This window comes from Eptesicus fuscus, chromosome 12 (assembly GCF_027574615.1).
Source record: "Eptesicus fuscus isolate TK198812 chromosome 12, DD_ASM_mEF_20220401, whole genome shotgun sequence".
Classification (NCBI taxonomy): domain Eukaryota; kingdom Metazoa; phylum Chordata; class Mammalia; order Chiroptera; family Vespertilionidae; genus Eptesicus; species Eptesicus fuscus.
This window is the reverse complement of record NC_072484.1, coordinates 46,881,632-46,900,665: the sequence shown is the minus strand read 5'-3', so window position 1 is coordinate 46,900,665 and position 19,034 is coordinate 46,881,632.

The window sequence follows — 19,034 nt, the reverse complement described above, 5'->3', positions numbered from 1 at the left end:
TAAATATCTAAATGAATTTATTAAAAATATACTCATGAGCCCTAGCTGGTTTGGCTCAATGGATAGAGCATCAGCTTGCGGACTGAGGGGTCCCAGGTTCGATTCGGGCACATGCCTGGGTTGCGGGCTCGATCCTCAGTAGGGGGCGTGAAGGAGTCAGCCAATCAATGATTCTCTCTCATCATTGATGTTTCTATCTCTCTATCCCTCTCCCTTCCTCTCTAAAATCAATAAAATATATTTTAAAATATATATACTTATGATTTCTCCATAATCGAAACTACTAATTTCCAGGTTTCCCATCTCACATTTCATCACTTATTCATTCAGTTAGTTACTTGTGCCAGCAATCTGGGGTAATAATTGACAACTCATTCTTTCCAACTTCCATAGCTGATGAGTCATAATATTTTACTGGAAATAACTAAAATATATATATTTTACTGAACTTCTAATTTCTTACTCTACAAATTCAAGGAAAAGGGGGAATTAAAATGATAGATGTGATTTAATTAATTTCATAGAAGGTCTCTAAGATAAGGAGATACATAAGCAGTGTTATCAGTGGTGAGAGAAAGTCATGACATTAGACATGGAAAGACATGACATTAGACATGTTTTTGTTTTATTCTACTGACAATAGAAAAGAATGAGGAAAAGATCCTATGAAGTTTTGAATTTTAGATACAGTGGAAGCCAAAAGATTGAAACAGAATGAGGGAGGAGGAAGGGTTAAAGGGTGGAAAGAATATAGAAAACATATCATATTAGACAGTTCTTATTATGAAAGAATCATATACATATAGTGTACATTTATAGATGATACTAGAGGCCTGGTGCATGGAATTCATGCATGGGAAGGGGGCCCCCTCAGCTCGGCCTGCACTCTCTCCAATCTCGGACCCCTCAGGACCTCTGGCTCCTAACCGCTCACCTGCCTGCCAGCCTGATCCCCTAACTGCTCTCCCCTGCTGGCCTGATCCCCCTAACTGCTCTCCCTTGCCTGCTTGATTGCCTCTAACCTCTTCTGCCTTGGCCCTGCCAACATGGCTTTGTTGGGAAGGACGTCCAGAAGGACATCCGGAAGGTCGTCCAGAAGTTGTTCAGTCTGATTAGCATAATACCCTTTTATTAGTATAGATGCCACCTTGTACTAAAAATGCAGGTTGCTCCCAGGTTTTCCTATCGTGGAAGGGGAGCCCGCAGTAGCATCTTGGGTTCTGACCAGGGCTTATGTGCTTATGCTTTATCTCAGCAGATGCAATTCCTAGTAGAAGACTCTTGGATGTACCTTGAACATTTCTATTGAATTTGTCAAATCATCCTCCAAAAATGTTGAACCACTTAAACTCCCACCAGCAACCATGTGTGTGCCCTCTGTCCCACTTTGATGCCAATATCATTGATTTCTACCTAGAAGCTTCCCACCCATCAGCCAAGACTGCTTGGTACTTGAGCCAACCTCATTGTTCAGCTGGGGACTTGATTTCCTGAGATAGAATTATGGAGGAGGAAAAATATTCCTCTACCTTTCTGGGTTCTTAGTGGAGGCCCTTGTAATGAAAGACAGATCACCAAGAGAAAAACAAAAGTCCACTAACATGTGTACCTTGTGTAGATGTGGGAGATCCCAGGGAAAAATAACTCCCCAAGGTGGCTTAGAATGCAGATTTAAATACCTTCTTCCTAGGGAAAGGGGGAGATGTAGGCCTCTTAGAGGAGAGTAAATGATTTTTTAGAAAAGATAAATGGGGGTGGGGGGGAAATAGTTTGTAACAAAGTTTGGGTGTAATGTCAACTTCTACTCTCCTGTCCTGTGACAGGAGTCAGCCTTCTCTGCCTGATGACACTTCTCCTGTGAAGGGGACCTATGACATTTAAGCTCCTTTTGGGGGGTCCGATTTTAGGCAGATCAGGAGACTTCAGTGAAAGCCTCTGCATGCATTTGCTGTTTTTCAAGCATCTGCAGCTCAATATCATCAATATAACAACACAGCATATGTTGGGGTGGCATGTTCTCTGACCTTCAGAATAAACCCAACAAAAGCTTGTTTACTCTCTTAAATGATTTTCCACAGTAGCATTATTCCCTGGAGATGGTATTCTGACCAGACCTTCCTGGGAGTGGTCATAACATAGCCTGTGCTTGTAGAAAGGTGTGGGCCACATCACTAAATAAACCAGGGGCAGTTTTCTCATCTTGTGGAAAGGGAGATAAAATTGTGATAGTTTATCTCCCTTTCCACAGGTTTCTTTCGGGTTTGTGTCTCTGCTGCCCCCCCCCCCCCCCCCACCCACACACACACCCAGCAGCCCCAGCACCTCAGCCACGGGCCTTGGGGCTGCTGGGTGCTGGCCTCCCTGTGGGTTTGTGTCTCCAATATGGCCCCCTGCAGGTTTGTGTCTCCTATCCGGCCATCTCTGTTGGGTTAATTTGCATACTCACTCCTATTGGATGGTAGCGTAGCAGAGTGATGGTCAATTTGCATTTTTGTCTTTTATTAGTGTAGATTCTTGTTTCCTTTTTAAAATATATATTTTTAATTTTATAACAATGTTAGATTAACAGAAAATTTGTCAAGATAATACAGAGTTCCTGTATTCTCCCATCCATTCTCCCCTATCATTAACACCTCATATTAGTAGCATTTGTTACAATTAAATAAAGCAACACAAATACATTATTATAACTGAAGTACAGACTCTATTCAGATTTGCTTAGATTCTTTTTAATAACCTGTTCTTGTTCTAGGTCCCCATCTAGGATCCCACATTATATTAAGTAGTCATGTCACCTTAGGATCCTCTTGGCGTTAACAATTTCTAAGGCATTCTTTGTTTTTTATGATCTTGAGAGTTTTGAGCACTATTCAGATATATTTGAGAATATGCTTCAATAAGGATTTCCCCCCTCATGGTTATATGGGTTTATAGGCTTTTAGGAGAAAGACCATGGAAGTAAAGCCACTTATATTTCATTTTCATATAGTAATACATTAACTAGGTACTCTGGCACCATGTTGGATGGGAGAGGTCGCAGAAGAGATTCTAATCCTATTCATGATCTTAGGAGGATTACATTCAGTTTCTCATTATCTTCATTAAGTTGAGAAAATTTCCTTCTATCCCTAGTGTGCCAAGAGGTTTTGTATTTTTTCTCATTCTAAACAGATGCCGGATTTTGTCAAATGTTTTTTTCTGTGTCAGTTGATTTTTATTCTAGTTTGTTGATGTGTTGGATGCACTGATTGATGAACCTGACTTAAACACTTAGAAGAGGCTCCAATCTCTCACAGACACTGGAGGTAGGGGCACTATCTCCCTTGATGTTTACATTTCAAGGGGATGGCCTCAGCCTCATGAGAAAGACAGTCCTGGATTGTAAACCTGGCAAGAGGCTATTTTGAAAAAGATTTATGAATATCTCAAAAGAGTAGAGAAAGAATTTCTAGTTACAAGTTTACCAAAATAATGCTCTAAAAGAGGAGGGGTGTATCTTCCTTTTTTAAAAATTTATCTTTATTGCTGAAAGTATTGCAGATGTCCCCTTTTTTTCCTCCCATTGATCCCCTCCATCTCGTTCCCACCCCCGGCCCAGTATCTTCCATTATATGTAAAATGGAGAATTAAGGCTCTTATTATTATTATTATTATTATTATTATTATTATTATTATTTTAAATCCTAAATCAAGGATATTTTTTTCCATTGATTTTGAGAGAGAGAGAGAGAGAGAGAGAGAGAGAGAGAGAGAGAGAGAGAAACACAAAGAAAGAGAGAGAGAGAGACATCAACCTGAGAGAGACACATTGATTGCCTCCTGCTCAAGCCCTAACCGGCCGAGGGATCAAACTTGCTACCAAGTCATGTGCTCTTGACTGGGAATCAAATCTTCAGTGACCCTTCAGTCTGTGGTCCGATGCTCTCACCACTGAACCAAATTGGCCAGGGCAAGGCCCTTATTTTTAATTTTTATTTGTCCTTACAGGTGTTAGTAGTTCAGGAAATGGTAAAGCTGTTAGATTTTGGACTGTTTTAGAGGTCCAAATGACTGAGTTGCTGACAGATTTTGACACTGACATGATAATCAAGGAATAATGCAAGATAACTGATCTGAGCAAATGGTGAATTGTGGTGCTACTTATTAAAATGTGAACCCAAGGAATGAGAACCTGAACTAAGTATTTGGGCAAGTTAGGTTTTAATCACTTATGAGATGTTGCAATGCATTTGATTTCTGGGCAGTCTGGGATTGGGGCAGAGGTCATAGCTCCAGACACACCTTAGAGCAATTCTAATGTAGATGATATTTAAAGACAGGGCACTGAAGATCATCCAGAAAGGACAAGTACTTAGAGAAGGAATCTGTTGGAGGACTAGGCCCCATGGAACTTCAACCAATGTTTAGAAGATTAAGCATAGAGAATGAGAAGAAAGAAACTAGAAGGAAAACAAGAGAAATGTGGAATATTTGGAGCCAAGTAAAGGAAGAAGTTCAGGAAGAAAGTAAATGATGAAGTTTAAAACCCTTGTCTGCCTTCCATTCTATTCTCATCACTCAGCACTCTTCACTTGATCCCTAATCCTAATGCTCAGCTATGTCTTCCCTCTGTCGCATTTCTTGTAAATGTGCATCTTGTGTGTCCCTTGATTTCTCTTCTTCAGCACAATCCAGATACCACCATCTCTTTATCTCATCTTTTAGGGCCCATATCACTTCCTCAGTAATACCTCCCCAACTCCTCCAAATAAGTTTCCCTGTTATGTAAGTTCATTATACCCGTAGCTCTTTGTCATGGCACTTAACCTAATTATAACTAAATTTATACAACGTTCTTTAAAATACCTCTTTCCTCCAATAGTTTATGAGTTTTATAAATTCAGCTACCAGATTGTCTTGCTCACTTCTCTTTCCCCAGCACTAGGTTTAATGCAGCATATGTAGTGAATGAATGAGTAAAGATATGGGAAGAAAACAAAAACTTAAACTACTCTGGCTTCTGCTGGACTGCTTAAAGCAACAACAGGCAACAATCTTTACAACTTGTTTCTATGTAAACTGAATGTACGTCCTTTAGAAGTCAGTAGAGGTCAAGAAAATAATGAAGTCAGTCCATTCAATTAGAATACAATGGTGTTTTTCCTTAAAAGAGTCATTATGTAAATGTGCCACATCAATATGCCACTAATAACAAATACCATGTGACAATTAAATTGACTTTGCATCTCATCAATTAAAGTTAACATTGCCTTCACACATCATTGAGTTCTCATATCATATACAGTAATTAAGATATTAATCATAGAGATTCTAAGATGATATAAATTGCTGAATTTTCTTTTTTTTCTGTGGTATTCTTTTTTTTCTCTCTTTTTTCTTTTTATTAATCTCACCTTATTAGATCCCTAGTGAGAATTATACCCAAGATGATCTAGAGATTAAACATACCCATATAATGGTTTTCATAAAGCCTGTTAACTAGAAAATTTTCTTATTTTTCTTTAGATAATTTACTTGCATAACAATGACTTGCAGTGTAAGCCATAATAGCTCTTCTGAAACTGAATGGATTCTTTAATAGAATATTATCATTGCACATACTAATGTGATTGCTTCTTTAATTAAAATGATTTCTTATTTGCCAAGGAAAGAAAGAATAGTAACAAAAAGAAAACCAAGCAAATTTGGACCTTGATGGCTTTACTTCAGGTAATATTGCATTCCAATGCAAGATGTTATGAATGCAATCCCATTACTGACTCAGAGCAGTGGCCAATTCCATTAAACACCATGTTGGCAGCACCTCTATGTGTAACATACAGAAACACATGTTATTGTTGCAAAGCTAATTGGGCATCAGGGCATGCGGATATGAATTTTACCTGGTAAAATAAAAACGTTCCAGCTGCCAAGATAGCTAATAAGCTCTATAGTTCAAACATAAAGAAAATATAATGTGAATGAAAGCATTTTTTACAGAATCATTTTCTTCGAAGAATAATAAAAGAAACTCTAAGGCAAGTATGTGTTATGAGCAGCTAAAGTAATTTTATGTGGTTGCTGTTATTTACATTTCTTTAGTTTCATTTGTGTCTGAGTCAAGTAATATCTATTAATTTATCAAATTAGAAACAGAAATTTGTCTAAACCAATTAATTTTTTTAATATAAACTTCTCTGAGCTCCATTGAACAATAATCTGCATTTTGAGTCAAGCGATCTCCAGAAGTCTCTAACACACCTTCTTTTCACATCCCAAGACTTACAAAACGGTGGATTTATGTGCAGGGATGTATGAGAGCTGATACTATTCTCATACTGAGTGTGAACTCAATGTGTGTTTGGTTGGGACAGTCTCCCTGTGTATACAGGTAACTCCAAATCTGCGACCCTGGAAGTATCCCTCCAAAGGCGGAATCTCAGAGCAATAAATGAAAAGCTGGAAGAAAATAGAGGCAAAAATAAAATAATTTTCTAAGATTTTCTATTAAAATAAAAGCAGAGAATCTTTCAATAACCAAGGTCACTATACTCTTCTGTTACTTAATGATCTTTTCACCAAAATAATATATTCTTTCCACTTGTGATTAACATTAATTTAGTTAACAAGCAATGATTTTTCCCCACTCCAAATTCTATTTAAAATTTAAGTAAGCTATTTTCAGGTAGTGCAATTTACCTAGGTTTCCTGAGATTCAGTAGAAAGGCATTTGTTTACCTTCGTCTTTTTACAGTTATAAAATAAATTATGGCATTTTTATGGAAGGGACATTTTAAAAATGCTGAAGAGCACTCCATCTGATACAATATTGTCTACACAATTCCTTTTACCCAGCATTATGATGGGAGATCCTAGTGTTTGGAGATATATCTAAAGAAAACCAAATAGCCTGGCTGGTGTGGCTCAGTGGTTGAACATCGACCTATGAACCAGGAGGTCATGGTTCGATTCCTGGTCAAGTCACATGCCTGGGTTTCAGATTTGATCCCTGGTGTGGGACATGTAGGAGGCAGCCAATCAATGGCTCTCTGTCATCATTGATGTTTCTGTCTCTCTTTCCCCCTCCCTTTCTCTCTGAAATCAATAAAAAAATAAAAAAAAAATAAAACCAAATAGCTTCTATTGTGCTTCCTATGATGATCCTAAGGAGCTTAACTGCCGATCAGATTCTTGTTCTACTTTAGAACAGTGACATGAAAGTGAAATGTACTTCTACTTCAGTTGCATATCTTCATTTTTGAATCACTTTGCTAGATCAGCATAGTCTGGACCCAATTCTGATGAGAATATAATTGTTCTGCTATAAAGAGCTAGAGACTTGATGATTTTCTTAATTACTGAAATTATTATAATAATTAGATGAAAAGATAATAGAAAAATATATTAAAAGGACAACTAATTTATATTTTGGTAAACTTAAGCTGACTGAGATGTGAGAAGACAATAGTCATATTATTTTAATAAGTTAGGTTAAAATAGACCTCTTCATAATTAGTGAGCTATTATGCCCAATAAAAACAAATGTTACAGTGCTTTAAAAAATTCATTAGTTGATTAGAATGTTAAGAAGTTACATCCCGAATAGAAGGGAAGTGAAGTATGTGCAAAATATTTGTAAACAAACTTTCAATAGTTACTAAAAATTCTAATGACATTTAATGTATCCAAATTTTATGATGAAAAATTATACAAATGTGTAACCAAATAAAAATTTGATGCAACTTTTCATGTTTTTTAAAAAAATATTAAATATTGATAAGTTTTATTTCTTACATTATCTCTTTTATTGTAAGACTATCATAAAATAGGCTCTTTGATTGACATATGATTCTCTTTGACCCTATACTCTGTTGGTATTTTCAGTAAATAGAAAGGCATAGAAATTTTAGTATAACTTTCTAAATCTGACTCTAGTGTAGCCTATACTGTAGTCAACTCATATTTTTAAAACTCTAACTTAATGCAAATGCAATAACCATTTGAAATATTCCAGCTGGCTATTAATAGCCTGTTAGACATATTTATATACCAAGGACTTATATTAATTTATAATGGTACTATGAAATCAATGTTAATGTATTTTGTGGTGACTATTAATCTTATAGGAGTAAATAAAGTGAACTCGGTTAAATATGAATTTGTATATGTTCTACAGTACTAATTAAATTGCTAAAACACATTAAGGGAGAAGTTAAAAATAGACTTTTCTCAGTGTGAACTTAAAAAACTCTTCAAAGCTACTGTCAGCCTGATTTTCCTTTCATTGTCAAACATGATATACCATAGCGACTGGCATTGGGGGCTGGGACTTTGGGTATTAGTAAAGCACCTTAGAATATACTTTGTATAGTTAATAGAAATACCATTTCTGTTTAAAGTTTAGTTGGACTTGTCAATGCTTTCCAGTCAAAGACTTCCAGGAATTCACATGTAGTTGAAGGGGCTGGGTTTGAAACTCATTGTAATGAAGGAGATGAAAGCATAGGGAACTGCAGTCACCACAATAAGAGTTTGTTAGAAAGTGCAATTATAGGGGCCATAGTGACAATTAGATAAGTAGGGCGTTTGGGGGAGAGTTCAAGGAACCATAGCTTTGCTTGATATTGAATGCTGTCAGGAAATGAGGGCAGTTCTATGTCTCTCTATCGATAAATCCTATCTATAAGGTAGAAGAAATGAAGAAAGACTAAAGCTGTAATTGATTAACATGTGGGGGATAAGAAAGTACTTAATCATTTTATGCTTTGTAAAATATTTGTGTTTATGTCTTTGTTAAAACATGATTATGGAGTAAAATTATTTTGTCTTGAGCCACCTGACCATAGATGTAACTTGTCTGATGTTAAGGTCTTGTAAGATCGATTGTATTCAACAGAAGGATACCAAGACCTAGGTGTGAGGTCAGAACAGCTCCAGAATGCCAGGGGCTGCTTTTCTAGTTCTCAAAATAAATGTATAAAATCATATTATAAAGGTACTCGTGGCCCGGTGCACAAAATTCGTGCACATTAAAAGGGGATTAATTAGAGGAAATAATTTAATATTGCTATTTGCCCTTTCTCTATAATAGAAGTGTCAGAGATGAAAGGAAATTAATAAAATGTATATGAAAACCTTTCTCCTGTCAGAGTCTGGGGCACACCATGGGACCCAGAGTCAAGTCCCCACCCACCCACATGCACCTCAAAATCACGTGAGACCCAGACCCAGCCGCCCCCCCCCCCCACATTGGGCTAGATCCAGACCCAGCCAGTCCCACCCTTGTCAAGCCCCACCAGGCAGGGGGTGTAGCCTCAGGTCCCCTGGCCTGGTGCCAGGATGGGAGGGTCATGGCCTGAGGTCCCCCAGCCGAGACCAGGGCGGGGGGCATGCCTTGAGGTCTCCCGTCAAGCCCTGCCAGGTGGGGGACATGGCCTGAGATCCCCTGTCAAGCCCTGCTGGGTGGGGGGTGCAGCTGAGTTCCCCCAACCCAGCACTGGGGGTACATGCTGAGGTCCCCTGTCAAGCCCCACTGGGTGGAGGGCACGGCCTGAGTTCCCCCAACCCAGTACTGGGGGTTCACCTTGAGGTCCCCTGTAAAGCCCTGCTGGATGGGGGGTCCAGCCTCAGGTCCTCTGGCCTGGTGCTGGGGCAGGGTGTGGCCTAAGGTCCCCCATCAAGCCCTGCTTGGTGGGGGGTGCGGTGTGAGGTTTCCCTGGTCTTGTGCTGGGGTGGGGAGCCCAGCCTGAAGTCCCCTGTCAAGCCCCACCTGGTGGGGGGTGCAACCTGAGGTCCCCTGGCCTTGCGCTGGGGTGGGGAGAGCAGCCTGAGGTCCCCTAGCCCAGCACCAGGACGGGAAGCGCACCTTGAAGTCCCCCGTCAAGCCCCGCAGGCCAGGGGGCATGGCCTCAGGTCCCCTGGCCTGGCGCCGGGGCGTGAGGCATGGCCTGAGGTCCCCTGTCAAGCTTCATGGGGGTGGGGGAGGGCGTAGCCTCAGGTTCCTGCAGATTGCTAGTTAAGGATCCTTATGGGAACTTGGCTTCAGCTGTGGGTGCAACCATCTTTGTGATGGAGTGATGGTCAATTAGCATATTCCCTCTTTATTAGATAGGATGGTGCAAATTCAAAATGTTACTTTTCTCTATGTTACTATGTTTTTAACATAGTAATGCCAAACAAAGAATTATATATATTTCATATTTCTTCCCAATCATTTTTGAAAAGCCAAAAATATTTATGACACCTACAGTAGCTTTCAGATAACTGAAAGCTTGTTCCTACCTCCTTTGCCTTAACTTAAAAAAAAAAAAAATCGTATCTTAGTGATTAGAGGAAAGCAACTTGTATGGAAACAAAATATGTTAAGTTGATTTTCATGAACTATTCTTTTTTTAAAATATATTTTTATTGAGTTCAGAGTGGAAAGGAGAGGGTGAAAGAGATAGAAATATCAATGATGAGAGAGAACCATTGATCAGCTGCCTCCTGCACACCCACCACTGGGGATTGAGCCCACAACCCGGGCACGTGCCCTGACCAGGAATAGAACCATGACTCAATTGCATAATAAATTAAAGTAGTAGATGCCCAGTCTTATAATAACATGATAAATTAATATATGAGATGTGAAACTAAAATGGAAACCTTTGAATAATATTGTCACTTTACTTTGCTGGTGATTATATAGCTTTAAGTACATAAATACAAAAGTATTTTACATTTAAAAGGAGAGTTGGAAATGATAACAACAGGAAAACCAAGAAATCAATGTAAATTTTATCTCTGAGATAGAGTAAGTACTTAATAAGAAGCAGTAGGTCCATTTTTCACTAAAGAGTTTCACCTAAATCTTGTACCTTTTTAAGCTTTCCTGATGATATTTTGGCACACTATCAATATATTAAAAATTTATCTTTTCTGAAAATTATCTTTGCTGAAGAATTTAGAAACCTAATTATTGTTACTTGACTCTGTTTATTTTAAATATTGCCACTCTGATTAATTAAAACTAAAAGTTTAATAATTTTTTTCTAGTTACCTGTGACTTAAAGTCATCTATTTATGTAATAAACAACCTCCTTTGAACACTTATTTTTTACATGGACTCTCCTAAATTTAGGCTTTTAATTCTGAAAGTGATAAGGATTCTTTAAACCCAAACTATCTTCATTGTTTTATAGACAGTAACCAGATAACAGAAATGACCTGTTCCCTTGGTTTATGACTCAAAATCTGAAACTCATGAAAAGAGTGATACTTAAAAAAAGATTTGGTTGGTATTCTATACATTTTAATTATAGCAACACTAGCATAAGAACTGCCCTATTTCAAGCCCAGATTATGTGAGAAGATGTAAACCCACAAGGACAATCTTGACTCTTTAGTAGGCACTAAGTCATATGCACTCTTACAGAGTATTGTAAATAAAGAAGCAAATAAAAAGCCAAAATCCTTATTCTCCTGGAGCTGACATTCTAATTGAATAAGAAAGACAATAAACTATGAAGAAATATAAAGCAGAGCAGGGAATAAAGGTGGTAAGAGCTGGCTATTATTACTCAGACTGTTCAGAAAATACTCCTCTGACCAAGAAGGCTGATATTGGAGAAGAAACCCAAATGGCCCTAGCTGGTTTGGCTCAGTGGATAGAGTATCAGCCTGTGGACTCCAGGGTCTCTGGTTCAATTTTGGTCAAAGGCACATGCCTGAGTGGCGGGCTTGGTCCCCAGTGTGGGGCATGTAGGAGGCAGCCGATCAATGATTCTCTCTCATCATTGACGTTTCTATCTCTTTCTCCCTCTCCCTTCCTCTCTGAAATCAATAAAAATATATTTTAAAAAAATAAACCCAAATGAAGGTAGGCCTTAATAAAACACAATGTTATGATGCTTACAAGGGTCTGACTTTTATTGTCTTTGAACACCTGAGAAATCAATGGGACTTATCCCATGATTTCTTTCAAGGGTAGGAAGATGCTAACAACATGATTTTAACAGGGAGTGTTGGGAAATAGTAAAGTTATTTTCCACTAACAATTTATACAATACAGCTCTTACAATAAAATTGCTATATATATTTAATACACATGCATTATTATAAACACATGTAAAAATATGTTTAAACACAGTGAAAATATGTTCTGTTGAGAATCTTTTAAAATGTCTTTTTATGACATGTATGAAATAAATGTGAAATATTTAATCATACTGCTCTAATCAAGTTTGTACTCATTCCCTTACACCTTTATTTTCAGTAATATTAGCAAAACTGTACATTAAAAGTAGTTAAGAGACTGGCTGGTGTTGCTCAGTGGTTGAGCATCGACTTATGAACCGGGAGGTCCCAGTGAGATTCCTAGTCAGGACACATGACCAGGGTTGGGGTCTGGGGGTGTGCAGGAGACAGACAATCAATGACTCCCTTTTATCATTGATGTTTCTATCTCTCTCTTTCCCTCCCTTCCTCACTGAAATATATATATATATATATATAAAAGTAGTTAGAAGTAAATACACTTGAATTAAAAATCAGAAATATTACATTTTTAGGGTCAATTAGAAATTCAAATTAAAGACTGGGAATGAACAAACAAACATCCATGCTGCTAAAGTCTGATGTATTAAAAGAAGACAGAATTTATGAAGGTAACTGTCAGAATTTGACCTTTGGAGGCCACCAGTGGTATCTGTAGGAAATGGTAGCCAATTGGCTGTGTTCTGCCTGGTTATTTTCAATCTTTGTCCATTTTTTGTTTTATTTTTTTCAGACAGAATATCTGAGTGGCTTCTGGCTTATTGCAAGTGTCCTTGAAATACTGAAAGTGATGACATTCTGTAATTGCTGTCTCACTTCAGTCCGGTGATACTCAACGTTTTCACTCTTCAGAAATTCATCCCAAGTCTAGTCTCCATGACTTTTGGAAAAGAGCAAAGGGAATTCTTATAGCACAAAGGTAGCACTGCTTTTCTCCTCTATGATGGCCACAGTTCAGGGCTGTGATTATTCATTTCAGAGAATCCTTGTTCTGTCTTCTTAAAGTTCAAAATATTTATGCCATGTAATTACAAAATACCAGCTTCCCATGTGTCTAGCAGCTACTGTGGGGATCCATGCAAATGTAAATTCAGTTTGTAGTCCTTCATTTTGCCCTTTTGCATTTCTCCTTTTATTTTTCCGGGGAAAAGAGAAAGCTGGTTTCTAGTTGTGCAGCGCTCAGCGCTTTGCTCTATTGTTCTTTTCCTCTGATCATCACTGTTAAGTGATGTTGGAAGTAATTACATCCCACTCTCGCTTTTGGCCAGGAAGCAGTTTTCAGATAGGGAACAGCTTGAAAAATATTCACCATTACACAGAAATCACGTCTCAATGACATCCTCTGTGTCCTAGTGTTAGATTTCTTGCTGTGTCTGGCGAACAGAGCTTAGACTATCTGGTTAATCATTTTATGCCATTAACATGTTAGCCAAAGAAATACTGTCTTTATCCCACATTTCACTTTCCAAATCAACCCTCCATCCCTGAAACGCCTCTGGGTCACATTATTCTCTCCCCACTTAATTCCTACAGTGCAGACCATGGGTGACATTCACTATGCACCTAGTGATATACTTACAGGTGTGTGAGATGTCTGGGCTAATGAGAGCTCTAGATCTCCACAGTAAGAGCTGTGTCTTAAAGATCACTATGTCCTCTAGGGCTGAGCTATTTGTGAAGTACTTTTCACCAAGTGTCACTTACTACATTTTAAATTGAATTTAATTGTACCCCAGAAGCGTGGTGTTTTTAATATCACTCACCAGGAAATACACTTTCGAAGTAGGTTAATAAATGAAATGCCCAAGGCAGTGTTCATTTCCCCTTCCCTCAGGCCCTGTGCAAACTTTGCTCTTAATCATATTTTATTGTGCCTCCCTGTTTATGGTTTGTTTTCCCTGATGGACAATGAATTTCTAGAGGGCATGAGACTGTGGGTTTCTTCCTTCCTTTTCTTTCTTTCTCTTTCTTTCTTCCTTTCTTTCTTCCTTTCTTTCTTCCTTTCTTTCTTTCTTTCTTTCTTTCTTTCTTTCTTTCTTTCTTTCTTTCTTTCTTTCTTTCTTTCCTTCTTTCTTTCTTTCTTTTCTTTCTTTCTTTCTTTCTTTCATTCTTTCTTTCTTTCTTTCTTTCTTTCTTTCCTCTTTCTTTCTTTCTTTCTTTCTTTCTTTCTTTCTTTCTTTCTTTCTTTCTTTCTTTCTTTCTTTCTTTCCTTCCTTCCTTCCTTCTTTCCTTCCTTCCTTCCTTCCTTCCTTCCTTTCCTTCCTCCCTCCCTCCCTTCCTTTCCTCCCTCCCTCCCTCCCTCCCTCCCTTCCTTCCTTCCTTCCTTCCTTCCTTCCTTCCTTCCCTCCTTCCTTCCTTCCTCCTCCCTTCCTTCCTTTCCTCTCTCCTCCCTTCTTTACTTCCTTTCTTCATATGTTTACTACACAAACTGGCACACTGCCTACATAAATTTGGTGTTAATTGCTTTTTGAATGAATGATTAATTTCAACTTTGATTATGAGTCTAAATACTTGTTCTCACTATGCATCCATTTGTCCTCTTTGTCTACAGTTGAGCGAAGAGCCAGTCAATATCCAGTCTTTGTTAATAAACACAATGCACCTTTGCTTCTTGACAAACCATGATAACCTGGAAATTCTGGTAGAGGATAAATTTTAAAAGTAGTGGTCCTTTTAGTCCTTCTCCTAAGATTATGGATTCTAGAGATAACCATTGAGAATATACTGGAAGTTCTATTTTTCTTTAAATATCCTCCACTCTGCTTTAGTATTTTATATCTTCCTAGGGAGAACAGATTGACAATCACCCCACTTCATTTCTTCATTCATGTAACAGATTCCTATAGAATTCCTACTATAGGCTAGCTGTTACGTGAGACTAGGGGAAACAGCTGGTCTAAAGAATGGTGTCCTCTGATGTACGGGGAGTACTGGTAATGATAACCCACACATTACTGTGGCTCTGTTTATCAGATGATTACATCTACACTAATAAAAGAGAAACATGTAAATTGATCATATCTCCACTACACCCACCAGCCATGCCCACCAGCCAATCAGGAGCGAGTATGAAAATTAACCCAACAAAGATTTCGGAGGCCATGGAGCTAGAGCGAGCAGCAGGCTTGGGTTGCATCCGGTGATGGAGGAAGTCAAGCTTCCCACCCATCCTGGCTGGCCCTGGCCTCCGCTCAAGGCTACAAAGTTTCAATTATAGAAGATAAATAAACCCCAGATACCTGCTTCCAGCCAGCCCTGGCCTCAAAGCGCGCTGAAAAAAAAAAAAAAAAAAGAAAAGAGAAAAAGGCAGGGCTGGGAGCCTGGATCGCTGGTTGGGCATAGCCAGCCTGAAAACAGCCCTCAGCTCCTCACCCAGGCTGGCCACACCCCCATGGGGTGAGGGTCCCTGCTGGGGGGCTTGGCCAGCCTGCAAACAGCCATCAGCCCCTCACCCAGGCTGGCCAGGCACCCCAGCAGGGACCCCCACCCTGAAGGGGGTGTGGCCAGCTTGAAAACAGCACTCAGTCCCTCACCCAGACTGGCCACATACCCCCAGCGGGGACCCTCACCCCATAGGGGTGTGGCCAGCCTGCAAACCACCACAGGCCCCTCACCCAGGCCACCCCATGCCCCAAGGGAACCCCCACCCTGATCCGGGACACTCTTCAGGGCAAACCAGCCGGCCCCCACCTGTGCACCAGTCCTCTATCTATACTAATAAAATGCTAATGAGACTAGGAGACCTTCCAGGAGACCTTCCAGATGTTCTTCTGGACAAAGCCATGGTGGCAGGGCCTAGGTAGAGGCGATTAGAGGCCAAGAGAGGAGGGCAGTTGTGGGTGATCAGGTAGGTGGGGGGCAGGGCCATTGAGGGTAAGCAGACCAGAAGGGGGGCCAGTTGGGGGCAAGCAGGACATCAGTGGGGGTCAGTTGGAGGTGATCAGGACAGCGGGGGCCAGTTTGGAGTGAGCAGACCAGCAGGGAGGCAGTTGGGGGCGAGCAGGCCAGTGGGGAGGGAAGGCTGGGGCGAGTAGATCAGCAGGGGGGGCAGTTGGGAGCGAGCACACTGGCACGGTGGGCAGTTGGGGGTGATCCGGCTGGTGGGGGGGCATTTGGGGGCGAGCAGGCCAGCGGCGGGGGGCAGTTGGGGGGGGGCCGTCCAGCAGGCAGAGTGGTTAGGGGCAATCAGGCAGGCAGGCAGTCAGGTGAGCAGTTAGGAGACAGCAGTCCCGGATTGCGAGAGGGATGTCCGACTGCTGGTTTAGGCCTGATCCCTGTAAACCGGCAGTAGGACATCCTTTAAGGGGTCCCAGATTGGAGAGGGTGCAGGCCGGGCTGAGGGACACCCCCCCCGCCCCATGCACGAATTTCATGTACTGGGCCACTAGTCCTATCTAATAATAGACAGATATGCAAATTGACCATACCTCTGACACACCCACAAGCCATGCCCACCATCCAATCGGAGCAAGTATGCAAATTAACCCAAACCAAGATGGCTACAGCCACAGAGAGCAAGGTTTCCTAGGTAACAGAGGAAGCCAAGCTTTCCGCCTGCCCTTGCCAGGCCTAAGCCTCCACTCAAGCTACAAAGTTTCAATTATAGAAGGTAAACAAATTCAAACAAATGGCGGCAGAATGGAGCTTGAGAGAGCAGGCCAGGGTTGCCGCCGGCAACAGGGGAAGCAAAGCTTTCCACACACCCTGGCCGGGCCCACCCACTTAAGGCAACAAAGTTTCAATTATAACCTCAACACAAATGGCTGCTGGCCTCAGAGGGAGCCCCAGGCTTGGCTCCGCTCCAGGCTACAAAGTTTCAATTGTAGAAGGAAAATAAATTCCAGATACCAGGGCCTCTGCTTGGGTTGCAGGGGGCGTGGCTGGCCTGCAAACCACCACAGGCCCCTCGCTCAGGCTGCCCCACGCCCCAAGGGAACCCCCACCTGATCTGGGACACCCTTCAGGGCAAACCAGCTGGCCCCCACCCCTGCACCAGGCCTCTATCCTATCTAATAAAAGAGTAATCTGCAGATTGATCATCACTGCAACACACAATATAGCTGCCCCCATGTGGTCAAAGATCCTGCCCCCATGTGGACACAAGATGGCCACCACAAGATGGCCAGCAGGAGAGGGCAGTTGGGAGGCACCCGGCCTGCAAGGGAGGGCAGTTGAGAGGGACCAGGCCTGCAAGGGAGGGCAGTTGGAGGCGATCAACCCTGCAGGAGAGGGCAGTTAGTAGTGACCAGGCCAGCAGAGGAGGGAAGTTGGGAGCAAACAGGCTGGCAGCGGAGTGGTTAGGGGGTGATCAGGCTGGCAGGCAGAACTGGTTAGGGGCAATCAGGAAGGCAGGCAGGCAAGCAGTTGGGAGCCAGCAGTCCTGGATTGTGAGAGGGATGTCCAACTGCCTATTTAGGGATCCGACTGCCCACCGGGATCGGGCCTAAACAGGCAGTCAGACATCCCTCGAGGGGTCCCAGATTGGAGAGGGTACAGGCTGGGCTGAGGGACAACCCCCCTCCGTGCACGAATTTCGTGCACCAGGCCTCTAGTTATATATAAAAAAATTGCAGCTCTTTGAAGCAATTAATAATATCCATTTTTCACAGATGATGAAAGTGAGTCCAAAAGAGTTTCCAAGTCTGGACCATGGCAAAATATCCAGGACCTTGGATTTGACTTCCTCCCAATGGAACTTCTGTTTTGTTTGTTTCATTACACAATGGAACTCCAGTTTCATGATTGTTTTCTTTGTAGGCTGTTCTAGTCTTTTACCAGTTTTACCTCTGGGTTGTTGTGCAAGTTTATATTTATGAGTTGGCTCTTTCTTTACCAAATCTCATTCTCTTCTTCTTGTTCTGAATATTTTAAATTGAATTTAAAATTCTCTTGTTCTGAATCTTGTTCTGAATATCTTAAAATGAATTTAAAATTCTCTTGTACTGAATATTTTAAATTGAATTTAATTGTACCACAGAAGTATGGTGTTTTTAATATCACTCACCAGGTAGATATTTGAGGCATAGAAATGAATGAAAACAAATACACAAACAATAAAAAATCCATTCAAATATTTGACTGAACACAGGATTTGTAAAAAAATAAATAAATAAAAAATCCACATCAATAAATACTACAAATAGACCTATAGAAGGAGTAATCCAAATATTATTAGAAATTATATTAATTTTAAAAATAATGGATTTCATTGCAATAGTAACTTCATAGAAGAAAGTTATGAGTGTATGCCAGATTCACTCGGTACTTTATTTGTTTAAATATGTTTTTATTTATTTCAGAGAGGGTAGAGAGAGGGACAGAGAGATAGAAACATCAATGATGAGAGAGAATCATTGATCAGCTGCTTCCTGCACATCCCTACTGGGGATCAAGCTTACAACCCAGGCATGTGGCCTGACTAAGAATCAAACTCTGATCTGGTTCATGGGTCAACACTCAATCACTGAGCTATAGCAGCCAGACTGAGTCCTTCATTTTATTGTCACTCATTCCTATGCTGTTGGTATTGTGATGCTCACTTGCTTCATAAGAATCTAGAGGTTGCAGAGATCTTAAGTATCATATTAATTTTTTAATTGATTTTAGAGAGAAGGAGGGAGAAGGAGAGAAAGGGAGAAACATCAATGTGAAACATAGATCAGTTGCCTCCTTCATGTGTCCTGACTGGGGATTGAACCTGCCACCTTTTGATGCTCCAATCAACTGTGCAACACTGGTCAGGGCAGTAGCGTATTAATTATAACAAAGCTTACAAAAAGAATAACAATACCTTAAACCTTTTACTATAGGTGAATTAATGTATTGGGTGATTTTAAGACAGGTTTGTTTTGATCATATTCTTTATTTCATTTTCCTTTATTACTTAGCCAGGACTTACATAGACAACAGTTTTCTATATTCTGCTAGAGCAAATTTCCATTACGTAAAAGTAGAAACCATTGTTGAATATGTAAATATTTAAGGTAGAAATAAAACCTGTGACCTAAATGACAAGGAGCGCC